The sequence below is a fragment of the Crocodylus porosus genome, unplaced genomic scaffold, assembly GCF_001723895.1.
Source record: "Crocodylus porosus isolate Cpor-Errol unplaced genomic scaffold, CroPor_comp1, whole genome shotgun sequence".
NCBI lineage: Eukaryota > Metazoa > Chordata > Crocodylia > Crocodylidae > Crocodylus > Crocodylus porosus.
Genome location: NW_017728925.1, coordinates 2,290,971 through 2,302,788, shown reverse-complemented (window position 1 = coordinate 2,302,788; position 11,818 = coordinate 2,290,971). Strand labels below are relative to the sequence as shown.

The 11,818-nt window shown below is 52.2% G+C and overlaps 1 long non-coding RNA gene across 1 annotated transcript; it reads left to right on the top strand.

The window, feature by feature from the left end:
• The first annotated feature begins 191 nt into the window (after positions 1-191).
• LOC109313817 lies at positions 192-4,297 on the top strand. Its single transcript, XR_002102149.1, has 2 exons — positions 192-384; positions 4,190-4,297. It is a non-coding gene; the product is annotated as an uncharacterized LOC109313817 (long non-coding RNA).
• The last annotated feature ends 7,521 nt before the right edge of the window (positions 4,298-11,818 follow it).

Genomic DNA, 11,818 nt, shown 5'->3' with positions numbered 1-11,818 from the left:
GGGGAGGGAGCCCGCCCTCGCCCCTCCCCTCCCCTCCCGCGGGACGGGCGCAGCGCCGGCCCCAGCGGGGCAGCTCCCCTGCGGGCCGGGCCGGGGCTCGGGGCGGGGCGCTGGTGCGCCTGGCACTCTCTAGACCCACTTCATCGGAGCTGTAGGACATAAGCTCTGCTGAGCGCAGCTCACTTCTGGGTGCGGCTGGGGGGGTGGGAGCACACCGGAGACGTGTTTGCCCTGAGAACGGGTTACTGGTTAACCAGTGTGCCAGCCTTGAGGATGCTGCTGGCTGAAGGGATGTGGATTGACTGACCCGCTGGAGGCTGTCTCGTCTTCTGTGGCGATCATGCTGGCGCTGCTGACAGCGGCACAGCACGGCAGGGTTCACTGGTGATTTGCGTTTTTCTTTTCCTGGCTGTCACAGGGAGGGATGGAAGATAGGCAGCCCACCCTCACCCCTTGCACGGCTCCAAGGGGACACATGCCCCCCCATGCTTGCCCAGGAGTGCAGGCAGCAGTGGGAGCCACCCGGACCAAAACAAGTGATTTGTAGCTCCGTCCCACCCCAGCTGGGCAGCGCCTGCTTGTGCTTTTTCACTTCAGTGCCTGGGGCAGTCGCCCTGCTCATCCCCTGCCCTTGCTACAGCACTGGGTGCTGGTAGAGCCCCAGGCAAAGTTCATGGAGCCACTGGGATCAGAGGGTTGTGACTGCCCAGACATGGGTGCACATTGCTTCTTCTCTAGGGGGCAGTGTTAGTGGGGCCCCGTCTCCCCAACACTCATCTCCTCACCAGAACGGATCCCACGGGGATTCTCTGTGCCCCATTGCTCATTTTCATGCACATCTCTGCAGCTGGGCTTGGAGCCAGGTAGGCTGAGTAGTAAGGAAGGTTACTCACATGTGGGTGGTTCCCTGCACAACTAGGGGCAGAAGTGTTTTAGGAATCTGCTCGCACTGGGTGGGAGTTGAGATGGGCTAGAAACCTTGGAAGAACCTGTTCTAGAGAGATTTCAAGGTTGGTTTGCAGTCTCCTGATTGCTTACTGCAACTGCAAATATAGTCACTTACTTAACTGAATCAATTCGGCATCCAAATCTTTTAAAGCATGCTCAGCACTGGCAACGTTTTGTGTTTCCATCACTACATGGCTGATTTATTTGTGTGTCCCATCTCTATTTTGTCCTTGCCTGAGTGCCAGAGAACATCATCCTCTGCTTAATACTTGAGCGATACAGATAGGATGTTCAGTAATGATTCCGCTACACCGGGGCGGGTGACTATTGTGGGCAGAGGGCTGCTTACTGAGATTTGGTAAGCCACTGAGGGCTGCATGACAGGCAGCCCAGGAAGATTAATATTAATCTTCTAAATTTTTAGGGGCCCCATGGGCTGGATAGAATGGTCTGGCGGGCTGCATCTTGTCCCCGGGCCGCATTTTGCCCACCCCTGTGCTACACCCCACCTCTTAGCTCCTTTAACAATGATCTTGGCATGTCCTGGGAGTACTGAAAACCTTGATCCTTAGGGAAAGACATTGTCTCCTCTCAGACAACTGCTGTGTAAAGATCCTCCAGGAAATCCCTGATGTAAGAGTGATTTATATCCCTCCCCCCATGTCTAATAAAGAAGAGGGTTGTGTTCTGCTGTTACACTGATGTAAATCTGCAGCAACTCCTGTGATTTCTGTGGCATTACTGTAAATTTATCCAACATGTCTGAGAGCAGTTTGGCCCAAAAAGCAGCTTGCTGTAAAAATCAATAAGAAGCCTTGCTCCTCAGATGGAGGCCTTTGCAGATACTGTAGGTTTGACAGGGGACAAATTGCTGCAGATGGGAAGTCTCTAAACCGGGGCTGAAGGCAGGGCTACTGTGTTACTTCCACAGATAATGGTCTCCCTTGGAAAAGCAATTACACTGATTCCTCGTACAACGGTGCCCTGGATCAGGATGGAAAGAAGCTGATGGTGGTGTCACAGAGAGAATCATAGTCAAGTGTGTTCCCAGCTACCATATCTGCCCAGACATTACCTGAGGAAAAGACACGATCTCCAGGGCCTCCCAAATGACACATCTGTAGTGTTCTATCTGGGGAATAAGGTCCAGAAGCAGTTCTGTTCCCTTGGGAGTTTACAGCCCCACAGAAAGCTGGATGAGATGCCCCAGGACTATAGCTCAGTGCTGATAATGAAGAGGAGGACATTCAAGTCTGTCTGTCTATAGTTGTGAGAGCTGAGAATGCAATTTGCTGATGTACATACTGCAAAGCTGCAGCTGTTTGCACTGGACAGAGTCATGCTTTCATATTCCAGAGCTCCCATCATACATGCCAGGCAGCTGAATGGGGCTCTGATTGGAGCCTGCAGTCAGAAAGATCAGCCCCACATATCTAAACAGTTTTGATTTGAATATAGGAACCTCCAGCAGACTCCGCTCCCTTAGTCTTTTATTCTTATATGTATTCCACATGTGTAGCTCAAGGTGCCTGAGTATTTGCATGGTGGTAGTATAGTTAACCTGTGTTGTGAGCAGCAGCTACTCAGCCATACTCAGCTACATCTCAGTGGTGACACTATAAACAGTATCTAGGACCTTTGGCTACAGAAACACCCACCACTTCCTGGCAAACCATAAAAAATATCTGTTAGCTGTACTAGTAATAGGCTTTTTATCCTCAGTAGGCCTTCAGGCTCTGAAGGGCAACATAAGTCACATACATGCCTGGGAGATCCAGTAGCAGATATTGGGGCACAGCTGAGATGTTTTCTGAGTACCATTGTTACTGGGGCACTTTGCTCAGAAGATTCCTTAGCTGGAAACCTAGAGATCTGAGCAAAGTAATCCTGTGTGCTTGGTACACAGCCTGTAACACAGGATTGGATCCTGTCCTGCTTGTGAAGCTAGTCTGCTTTTGTAAATTGCAGCCTGAGCATGTGGATTCTTCTCTATGTTCCAGGCTGATCTAGTAATCTTTGACAGGGCAGATCAGTTAAAATCATTATCCCAAGACATTAATCAGTAAGCAGCATTGCCAGGCCACCTCATTCACACAGACATTACTCTGTTGTTACATGGGAGGCAGCGCTGTTGCAACACCAGTGCCCATTCATCAGTGACAGATCTCAGTCTGCAAGAGACAGGTTGTTCCTTCTAGCAAGGCTTAAGCATTACAAGATTCTGCAGGGTGGTTAAGGCAGGATGAAATTAATCTTCCAGGATATGCATAAAGCCATTAATTTTTGCCTTCTGCTCTGCCTCAAGTGCTCATTTGTCACCAAGATATTCAACACAGATACTGCTTTGAAATGTATCAGGGGCTTGGTGAGTTTAATAAAAGTCAATCAGTTTAGGTAGGTTCCTAGCACTTATACTCAAAAAGTCCAGCAAAAATCCTTCGTTGGAGCAGTCAAATTCTAAGAAATGACCTAGCTGCAATGGAGCCCTCAGCACCAAGCTAGACAGGACTTTTGATTTTTTTTTCCCCTCTGCTTGTTACTCCTTAGAAAACTGTGGCAGGAAACAAGTTGGGCAACCAGAGTAGCAGTGAGGGCTGTTTCCCAGCAACTTTTAAAAGCAATTGCTAGTCACCGTGTAACTTAGACACAAAGAGCCCAATTCGTCCCTGGTGCTACTCCAGTGTACTAGGTGTTCTACCAGGAAGCACTGTGGGCCAAGACATTTAATACTTCATGCACTAATGAAAGGCCTCCCACCTTGTTTGGTGGGACTGTGGGATCTTCCCACTGTGATGCATCCAACTTGGAAGCTGTGGCTTAGTACAGCTCCATGTGTAAGGGCTCTGTGGCTGCTGAGAACACGCAGCCATGTTGTGTTCTCTCCCTGCGGCACAGCAGTGCCATACCATGCTCCCTCATGGAAGCTACTTTTACCTTTTGTATTTATGGTGAATTCTTCATCTAAGAAAGCATCTATGTGCCACTGGTGGACAGAGAAATGGTGCACATGCCCAGGCCAACCCACATGTGAGGCTGAGGACTTGCTGTAACAATAGGATGCACTGGCGAAGTAACAAACAGTTCATTCTCCTAGCCTCCTGGTGCAGGAAAAAACTGAATCATTTTAAAGATTAAGATAGAACAGTTTATGGAAGAGATTGTATAAAATGGTGTGTGTTGTAGCAGGGGGCTGAACTCAATCCCCCAAAAGGTCACTGCCTGTCCTGCATTCCACAAACAGACAACAGAGCAAGCTCCTAAGACCCTCTGGAGATGGCATCCTAGACCCCAAGAACACCAGGAGATATTTCTGGACAGCTAAGAGCTGTATGACACTGCAGTTTGGAGACAATACAAGAACACTGTGCAGGAAGCCACAAACTGCTGTGAAGGCAACCACTATCAGCAACCAGCCTGAAATTGCTCCTGACGGCAGTCAGTCTACTGGACGACCCATGCTATCTTGGGCACTGTCACCTTACCTTAAGACTTCTGAACACACACTATATTCTTAGTCTGTAGCAATTCAGTGGTTCATTAAACTGCTTTTTCTCTTGCTCAGGTGGTCAATGAAAAGGTATCATAAGCCAGGAGAGGAGGGTGTTTTCCTGAATGACAAAATGAAACAGAACTTCAATAAAGGCCATAATGGTTTATGGAAGCAAGCATCCCCTTGCTCATTCCCACAAACAGGGCTGAATTTCTAAAGACTGTGGTATCAAGGACCTTTCCAGACCAAATCACCATAATGCTAGTGTACCTTTCACAGTGATCAACCATACCTTGCAGCACCACAAGGAAATATTCCTTCCTAGCCTTTAGGGTGGGGTCAGAACTTGTGACATAGGCCCCTGCTATACATTACAGTGGAGTTGCATCATATGCACATTTAACTTACGTGAATTCAATTATATGCGCTTGGCGTATAGTTGGATAACAATTTAAACAGTATGGGTGATTCCGCCCGCCGTTCCACTCAATGAGTGAGCTGTTCCCTCATGTTTTTCCCCATGCTTCCCGGTCCCTCCTCTCATTGTCCCCGGGACAATGTATTTTGACTATACGCGATTTTCACCTTACACACTGACTTCAGAACATAACCCCCACGTAAGATGCGACTCTGCTGTACATATATTACTCAATTAGCTGATTAATCACACACTACATTTGGACTGGCCACATGTGCAAAGACCAGCCACACATGCAAAGTAACTATCACACAATCAACTAGTTAACTGTGCAGTAAATTTAAACTAGTCACATGCACAAAGTAATTATCACACTATAAAAATGACTATCCAGCTATAAGAAAAGCCATCCAGCTACAAAATTAGTGCCTGAAAATGTGTAACAACTGTACAGCTGGTTTCTATCCAGTTTATATTTGAACATGTAGCAGGACTCATAGACATGAGGTCCCATCAGTATCTCCTACACAGTACAGAAACCCTACCTATACAAGGTCATCAATAACCCCTGTACGTGGCCAGCAGCCCTACCTTAATGCCATTGCTGATCTCCTTGACAACAACCTTGGTTTTTAGCCTACTAACACCAAAGTGGTTAGCTACTAGGAGTGGAAGAAGGCAATGTCCACACACTGTACCATGCTGGGGAAAAGCTTATCAAGTATTCTGTCCAGTAGGCTCCTACAAACTCCTCCAAGACTGTTTCAGGCTGGGCCATAAGGAAGAACTTCTTTACTGTCTGAGCCCCCAAGGCCTGGAACAGACTGCCACCAGAGGTGGTGCAAGCACCTACTCTGGACTCCTTTAAGAAACATTTGGACGGTTATATTGCTGGGATCCTATGACTCCAGCTGACTTCCTGCCCTTGGGGCAGGGGGCTGGACTTCTTGATCTTCCGAGGTCCCTTCCAGCCTTAATGTCTATGAAATCTGTATAAGTGGTCTGTACTCACTGGGTGCATCTATACATCTGGGACATCCACTTGCAGCAGCACAAATACCGGCGGCACAAATTTGTGCCAGAGATTTTTGCCTCAGTGCACATGCCTGAACATGCACTTTGGTGCAGGGCAAATTGTGCCACTTCGGGCAAAATAACCCTGCCCAGCTCCTCCTAGATCTTCTGTCAGGGGGAGATGGAGGCTGGGGGTCAACCATTGTGCTGCCCAGCTGTGCTGCCCAGGGACTGCTGCCCAGCTGTGACCTGCCACCTGCAAAAGCATCCATCCCCTCAGACCTGTGGCCCCACAGCTGTGTGCCTGCCAGACCTGGATGGGGACCATACAGCTGCCTGAGCTGTGGTATGTGTGCTCCAGCGGAGCTGTCTGCACCTCTGAGCCAGCTGCCAGCAGGCTGTGACTGCACAGCAGCACCACTGCATCCAGGCAGCCCAGTCTGGGGCCAGAGACATCCACCTGGAGGCAGCACCACAGCACATACCCCGCATAAGCACCGCAGCACATCCTGCATAATACGTGCGAGTCCTGGGGAGAGGTCTTTGAGCCCCAGTGAATGGAGGAGGCTCACCATGTAGAATAGTACATCCAACAACAACCAAAGCAGAACCAGCCAGCCAGGAACAATATCGCAGGTGAGGACCACCCCTTCAGGCAGTGGCACATGGGAGCCAAAGTACATGATACCATCACTGCCCACTTGCAGGCCCATCCCTTGAATAGGGAACTGGCCTTCTCACCACTGGCACCAGCTGCCCACCCAGAGGCCTCCATCTCCACCCACTGCCAGGACCACAACATAGGCAGTGTGGCTGTAGTGAAATCAAAAGCAACTGTATTCCCCCTCCCTCTCCCCAAAACTTTCCCAGCACCAACAATACAACATGCCCACAGTACCCCATACAAAATCCTACCAGTACCCCCTACCAAAATCTACTACCACACCGCCATTCACCCAGGCCCTTCTGATGCACAAAGCCAAGCAAAACCAGAAAGGCATGAAAACTATTTACATGTGTACCAGGGGGAAGAGAGAGAGTCCTGAGGGGTAGGGGAAACACCAAGGGAGGAGGCACAGGGAGGAGGGACTCAGGGGTTGTTGGCTCTGCACCCTGAGCCAGGCCTCAGGCCTGGGTCTGACCACCCCACACCTGGGGGCCACGCCGATGTGGCTGGAGCCCCAGTTGCTCTGGGAGGAGGGCAGGTGCTTCTCCTCGGGCAGCTGTGGCAGGTAGGCCTGGGACCAGGAGTGGGGGACAAAGGTCCAGTGTCCTTTGATGGCCATAGCAGGCCCATGGGGCCTGCTCGGGTGCCAGCTATACCAGCAACCAGCCAATCTGCTCCCATCCAGGCCCTGCCCTTGGTGCTGGGGGTCTGGGCTGGCCAAAGAGGGCAGGCAGCTGTGGTGGGGCTGGCACAGGCTGGGGTGCAGCACCAGAAGTGGCCAGGGTGGGGACAGCAGCTAGGAGCTACTCCATGACCCTGCAGTCCTGCGCAACAGCAGCATCTACAGAGGCTCGCAATGGGCACAGCTCCTCAAAGCTGTCCCAGGCGAGCTGCTGCTCCTCTTGTATCTCACCAACCAGCTGTTGAAGGGCCACCCCCCCAGCCTGTGCCTCCTCCAGGGTCAGGGTCTGGTTGCAGTGGAAGTGGCAGAGCCTGTGCAGGACCTGGGCACGGATGTCCTGAGACTCCTGGTGGCATGCCTGCTCTGTCCAGAGCACCTGGTCCTGCACACTGCCCTGTTGGGCCCATCGCTCCGGGCACAGGTGGTGCACCTGGACAGCTCCTGCAGTCTGCAACAGTGACCAGGCAGCTCCCAGGCGCTGGGCAGCAGCCTCTCCCCTGGCAGATGAGATATCTGTAGAGAGAGCGAATGGAGGGCCATCTTTACAGCAATATGGCACGTGGCAAGAACAGGCCTCTGTGAGGGTCTCAGGGAATAGCCTCTCTCTGAAGCACAGGGCCAGGCAGACAGCCCCCAAGCCAGAGCAGTGCAGGCCCAGCACCCTGACAAGGACTACGCCCATCCTGGGGTCTGCCCACCCTCTCTCAGTGTGTGTCTGGGTGGCCTGCTGCCCAACAAGGCCCCTCCTCTGCCTGTGGCCTCCGCAGGGCTCTGCCTGGAAAGATCCTTCCCAGGGACAAGCGCCCCCCTACCAGGATAGATGCGGTCTTCCATGACCCCCAGGCCCTCAGCCACTGGCCCCAGTGGGTGCAAGCTGGGGCCTAAGAGGCACGTGGCTCTGGCATTGCCACCACCTCCCCCTTGCTCTCATGGCCAGGACCAGCTCCATCCAGCTGGGAGTGCTGGCAAGTCAAGGAGGCTGTCCTGTCCCTGCTGGGAAGGAGGCCCCTGCATGGCAGAGGAGTAGGGGTGGGGAGAGAAGGGGGAGAGGTGGCAGAGACAGACTTAGGATGCATGCAGGGCCCCAGAAGAAGCGACCCAGGAGAGAAGGGAGTTGCAGAGAGGTGGCGGGGGGTCCCAGTTCCCCATGTCCTGTGCTGCCGGCTCAGCTGGGAGACCTGGTTCCTGGGCCCTGGGTTGAAGCTGGGGCCAGACCAGGTCTCTGATGGGGGTGAGGCCTGGTGCTGCGGCCTCCGCCCACCTGGCTGACACCCCAGGTTGGTCCTCAGGCTCCTCCCTGCTCTTGCTGTTGTCCCGCAGGAGGCAGGGGTCCTGTTGCTGCAGGCCCACCTCAGGCCTGGCTGTAGCACCAGGTCTGGCCTGCAGCATCCATCCTTCACTGCTGTCGCTCCCAGCATGGCTGGGCAGTGGTGGTGTGGCAGGCCTGGAGGTGGGCTCTGCCTCTGGGTACTCCGGCTGGGTCACCAGGCTGTGTGCCACTGGCTGCACTCCTCTCCTGGTGGTGAAGGAGTGCTGGGGGGGAGTTGGTGGCTGTGGACCTCATAGTAGGGCATAGTGGTTTGTCCCACCCCCTAGTGCCAGTTGGCATCATAGACAGTGTGAAACTGCCCTCATCCAGCACTGCTGCCAGGTTTTGCAGTGCCCCCACTCTGCCATCTAGGCAGCAATTGCCCGATATATGTGTTCAATGAAGCAGGCCATGGCAAGCTGCTGCTGTGTGCCCTCCTGGCCCCAAATGGCCAGGAGATCAGCCACTTTGTCGGCCCTCCAGCTTAGTCCCTGGTACCACGCCTGGGCAGCCTCCTCCAGCCGGATCCCCACATCTGCCTCACTGCATTCAGCTATGGTCCCTGCCACCGCCTCTGGGGCTTCCGGCCACTATGGGCTGCAACTGAGACCTGGGTGGCTCAGTCTCCAAAGCATGGACACAGATGGCCTACATGCCCAGCTGAAAGGAAGCCCGGCTGGTTCTGGGTGCCTGTCTGTGTCCAGGACAGGCCCTGGATGCCAGGCAGGCTCCACAGCAGGCAGCTGGGAGACCTGATGCACTCCTATTTGCTCCAACACACCAGGCAGAAGGCTGTAGCAGCGGAGGCACTCAGCAATGACAGAGACATTTTGGCTTGCAGCCAGAGTGTCTCCTTGAAGGACCAAGCCTCCATTTGTTATGGTGCACACTCCTGGACTGTGCTTTGCCCTGCTTTATTTTTAAAGCCGTTTTTGTTGTTTGTTTCTTTGTTTTATATATCAGGAAATCCTCGTATCAAATTTTGGCACCATGATGCAAATGTGCAGCATGGCGCACAGTTGTATGTGCACTGCATGTGGTTTGCGATGCCTCAAGCAGGTTTGAGCTTGAGGTGCCCCAAACCACATGTGCACGTGCATGTTTGTCTGGGTGTGCCCACTGGGTTCAAGAGTGAAAGTGGCCATGGGTGCTGTGCTTTGCACTGCAGTTATTGCTGTGGCTAGTGTGCCTGAGGTGTCTTGGTCAATAGGTACCTTTCCTCCCACTGCTCTGGATCTTGACATGAGGGAAGTGCCTCCTTGCAGCCCTGAGTTAGGTGTCCTATGTCCCAAAGAGGGACAAGAGTTCAGAAACTCGCCTGAGCCTTTCAGTCCCATTGGCTAGCTGCAGACTCCTCCCTGCTCCACACTCTGGATTGCCCTTTGGAGGCAGCTGCCTCACTGCTGACTGTACACGAGTCTGTTGACTTGGATTGCTCTCCTGGGGCAAGGCGCATAACTCCTAGTCACTGTAACGCCTACGCGGAGGCACCTACAAGCATGATTTGGACCTGGCCCCAAATGACTGCCCAAAGCCACACAGGGCAATAAATCCCAGTCAGCTGAGTCTCAGATCTCTGCCTTAAATAAAAGCCCTCCTAGATCATCAGTCTCTGTGAACTCCTTTAATGACCACAAGCAAGTGGCTCCCATACCACCCACACCTGTCAGAGAGATTTAAACATAACTCATGTCTTGGCATTTGTTTTTAGGTGCAGATTTACAAGAAGCACTCTGAAATTCCTGGCGGAGGCACAAGAAGTCTTTTAAAGACATTACAATATAACTCAGTTCATTTAGGGCATTACACACAAAGGAGGATCCTTCTGAAGTATGAATGTCCACTGAAATGCATCATCTTTCTTTGCCTGCTCCATACAGCATGGGGGTGGTAATTCTCAATAACGGATCTATCACAGGTCCCTCTGAGGTTAAGATGGGAGTTAAGCGAGGCTGCTTTATTGCTTCAGCACTCTTTTCAGTATTTCTTATTGTGATGCTACATCTGTCCACCAACAAGCTTCCAGTTGAAGTGGAGCTAAACTACTGAATGGATGGTACGATGTTTAATCTCAGCCGACTCCAAGCCAAAATCAAGATTACCCTGACTTCAGTCATCAAGCTCCAGTATACTGATGATGCTCTAGCGTGTGCTCACCTGGAAGCAGACCATCAGGGAACCATCAATGTCTTTACCAAGGCATACAAGAAATTGGGATTGACACTTAACATTCAAAAGACTAAGGTCCTCCATCAACAAGCTCTTAATGGGCAGTCCCCAGCTCTGGTAATTCAGATTCATGGTGAGAGTCTGGGGAACACTGAGTATTTCCCATACCTCGGAGACCACCTCTCACAGGAGGCTGACATCAACGAAGAAATCCAACATCGCCTCAAAGTTCAAATGTGTAAATGCAGCTTTCGGACACCTGAGAAATGGGTATTCAAAGACTGCAACATCAGATCCAAAACCAATCTCATGGTTTGTCATGTAGTTGTGATCCCCACCTTACTGTACAGAGATGAGAGATGTGCAAACAACACAAGCATTGAGGTGATGATCATCCAACATCAGTTTTGCTGGGCCAGGTGCGTCAACCAGATGTCCAACTCTAGATTCCCAAACCAAGCTTTATTTTCCCAGTTCAGTCAAGGCATACGCTTAAGAGAAGGGCAGAGAAAGTGCTTCAAGGACATCCTCACGGTCAGCTTGAAAAAATGCAACATCAACATCCACTCCTGGGAGACTGTTGCCCAGGACTGCCCGAAGCAGAGGAAGACCCTGTTGCAAGCATTTTAGTAGTTTGCAGCCGAATGATGACAAGAGGAGACAGAAAAGCAGGAGTGGCAGAAACAGTGTCCCAGCCTGAATCAAGAAGCCAGAGCCACTCACCCAGCACTGAAACGCGCCTGCGTTGCAGCCGACCCGTCCATCCCAGACAGGCCTAGTCCGCCGTCTTCATTCAGACCCGCAGGCAAGACAATCATCCTCCGCTGAGAGGGACTGCAGAGCACCACGGTGACCAGCCATTTCAGCTGAAGACATCTGGATGCCGTAGCTAGCCCAGCAAAGTTGATGTTGGATGATCATCACCCCGATGCTTGTGATGTTTGCTTGGCCACTGGTTTCATACTGGCTCCCCTCCCGCCCCTCCCGCCTCAGGCTCACAGCAAAACGGGCCGGGTGGTTTGTGGGTGCCAGCCCCAGCGCCGCCACGTCCTGCCGAGCCCCCCTCAGCGCGTGCAGGCCCGGGGCACCGGCCCCCGGCGACACAGCACGCCCGAGGCGCA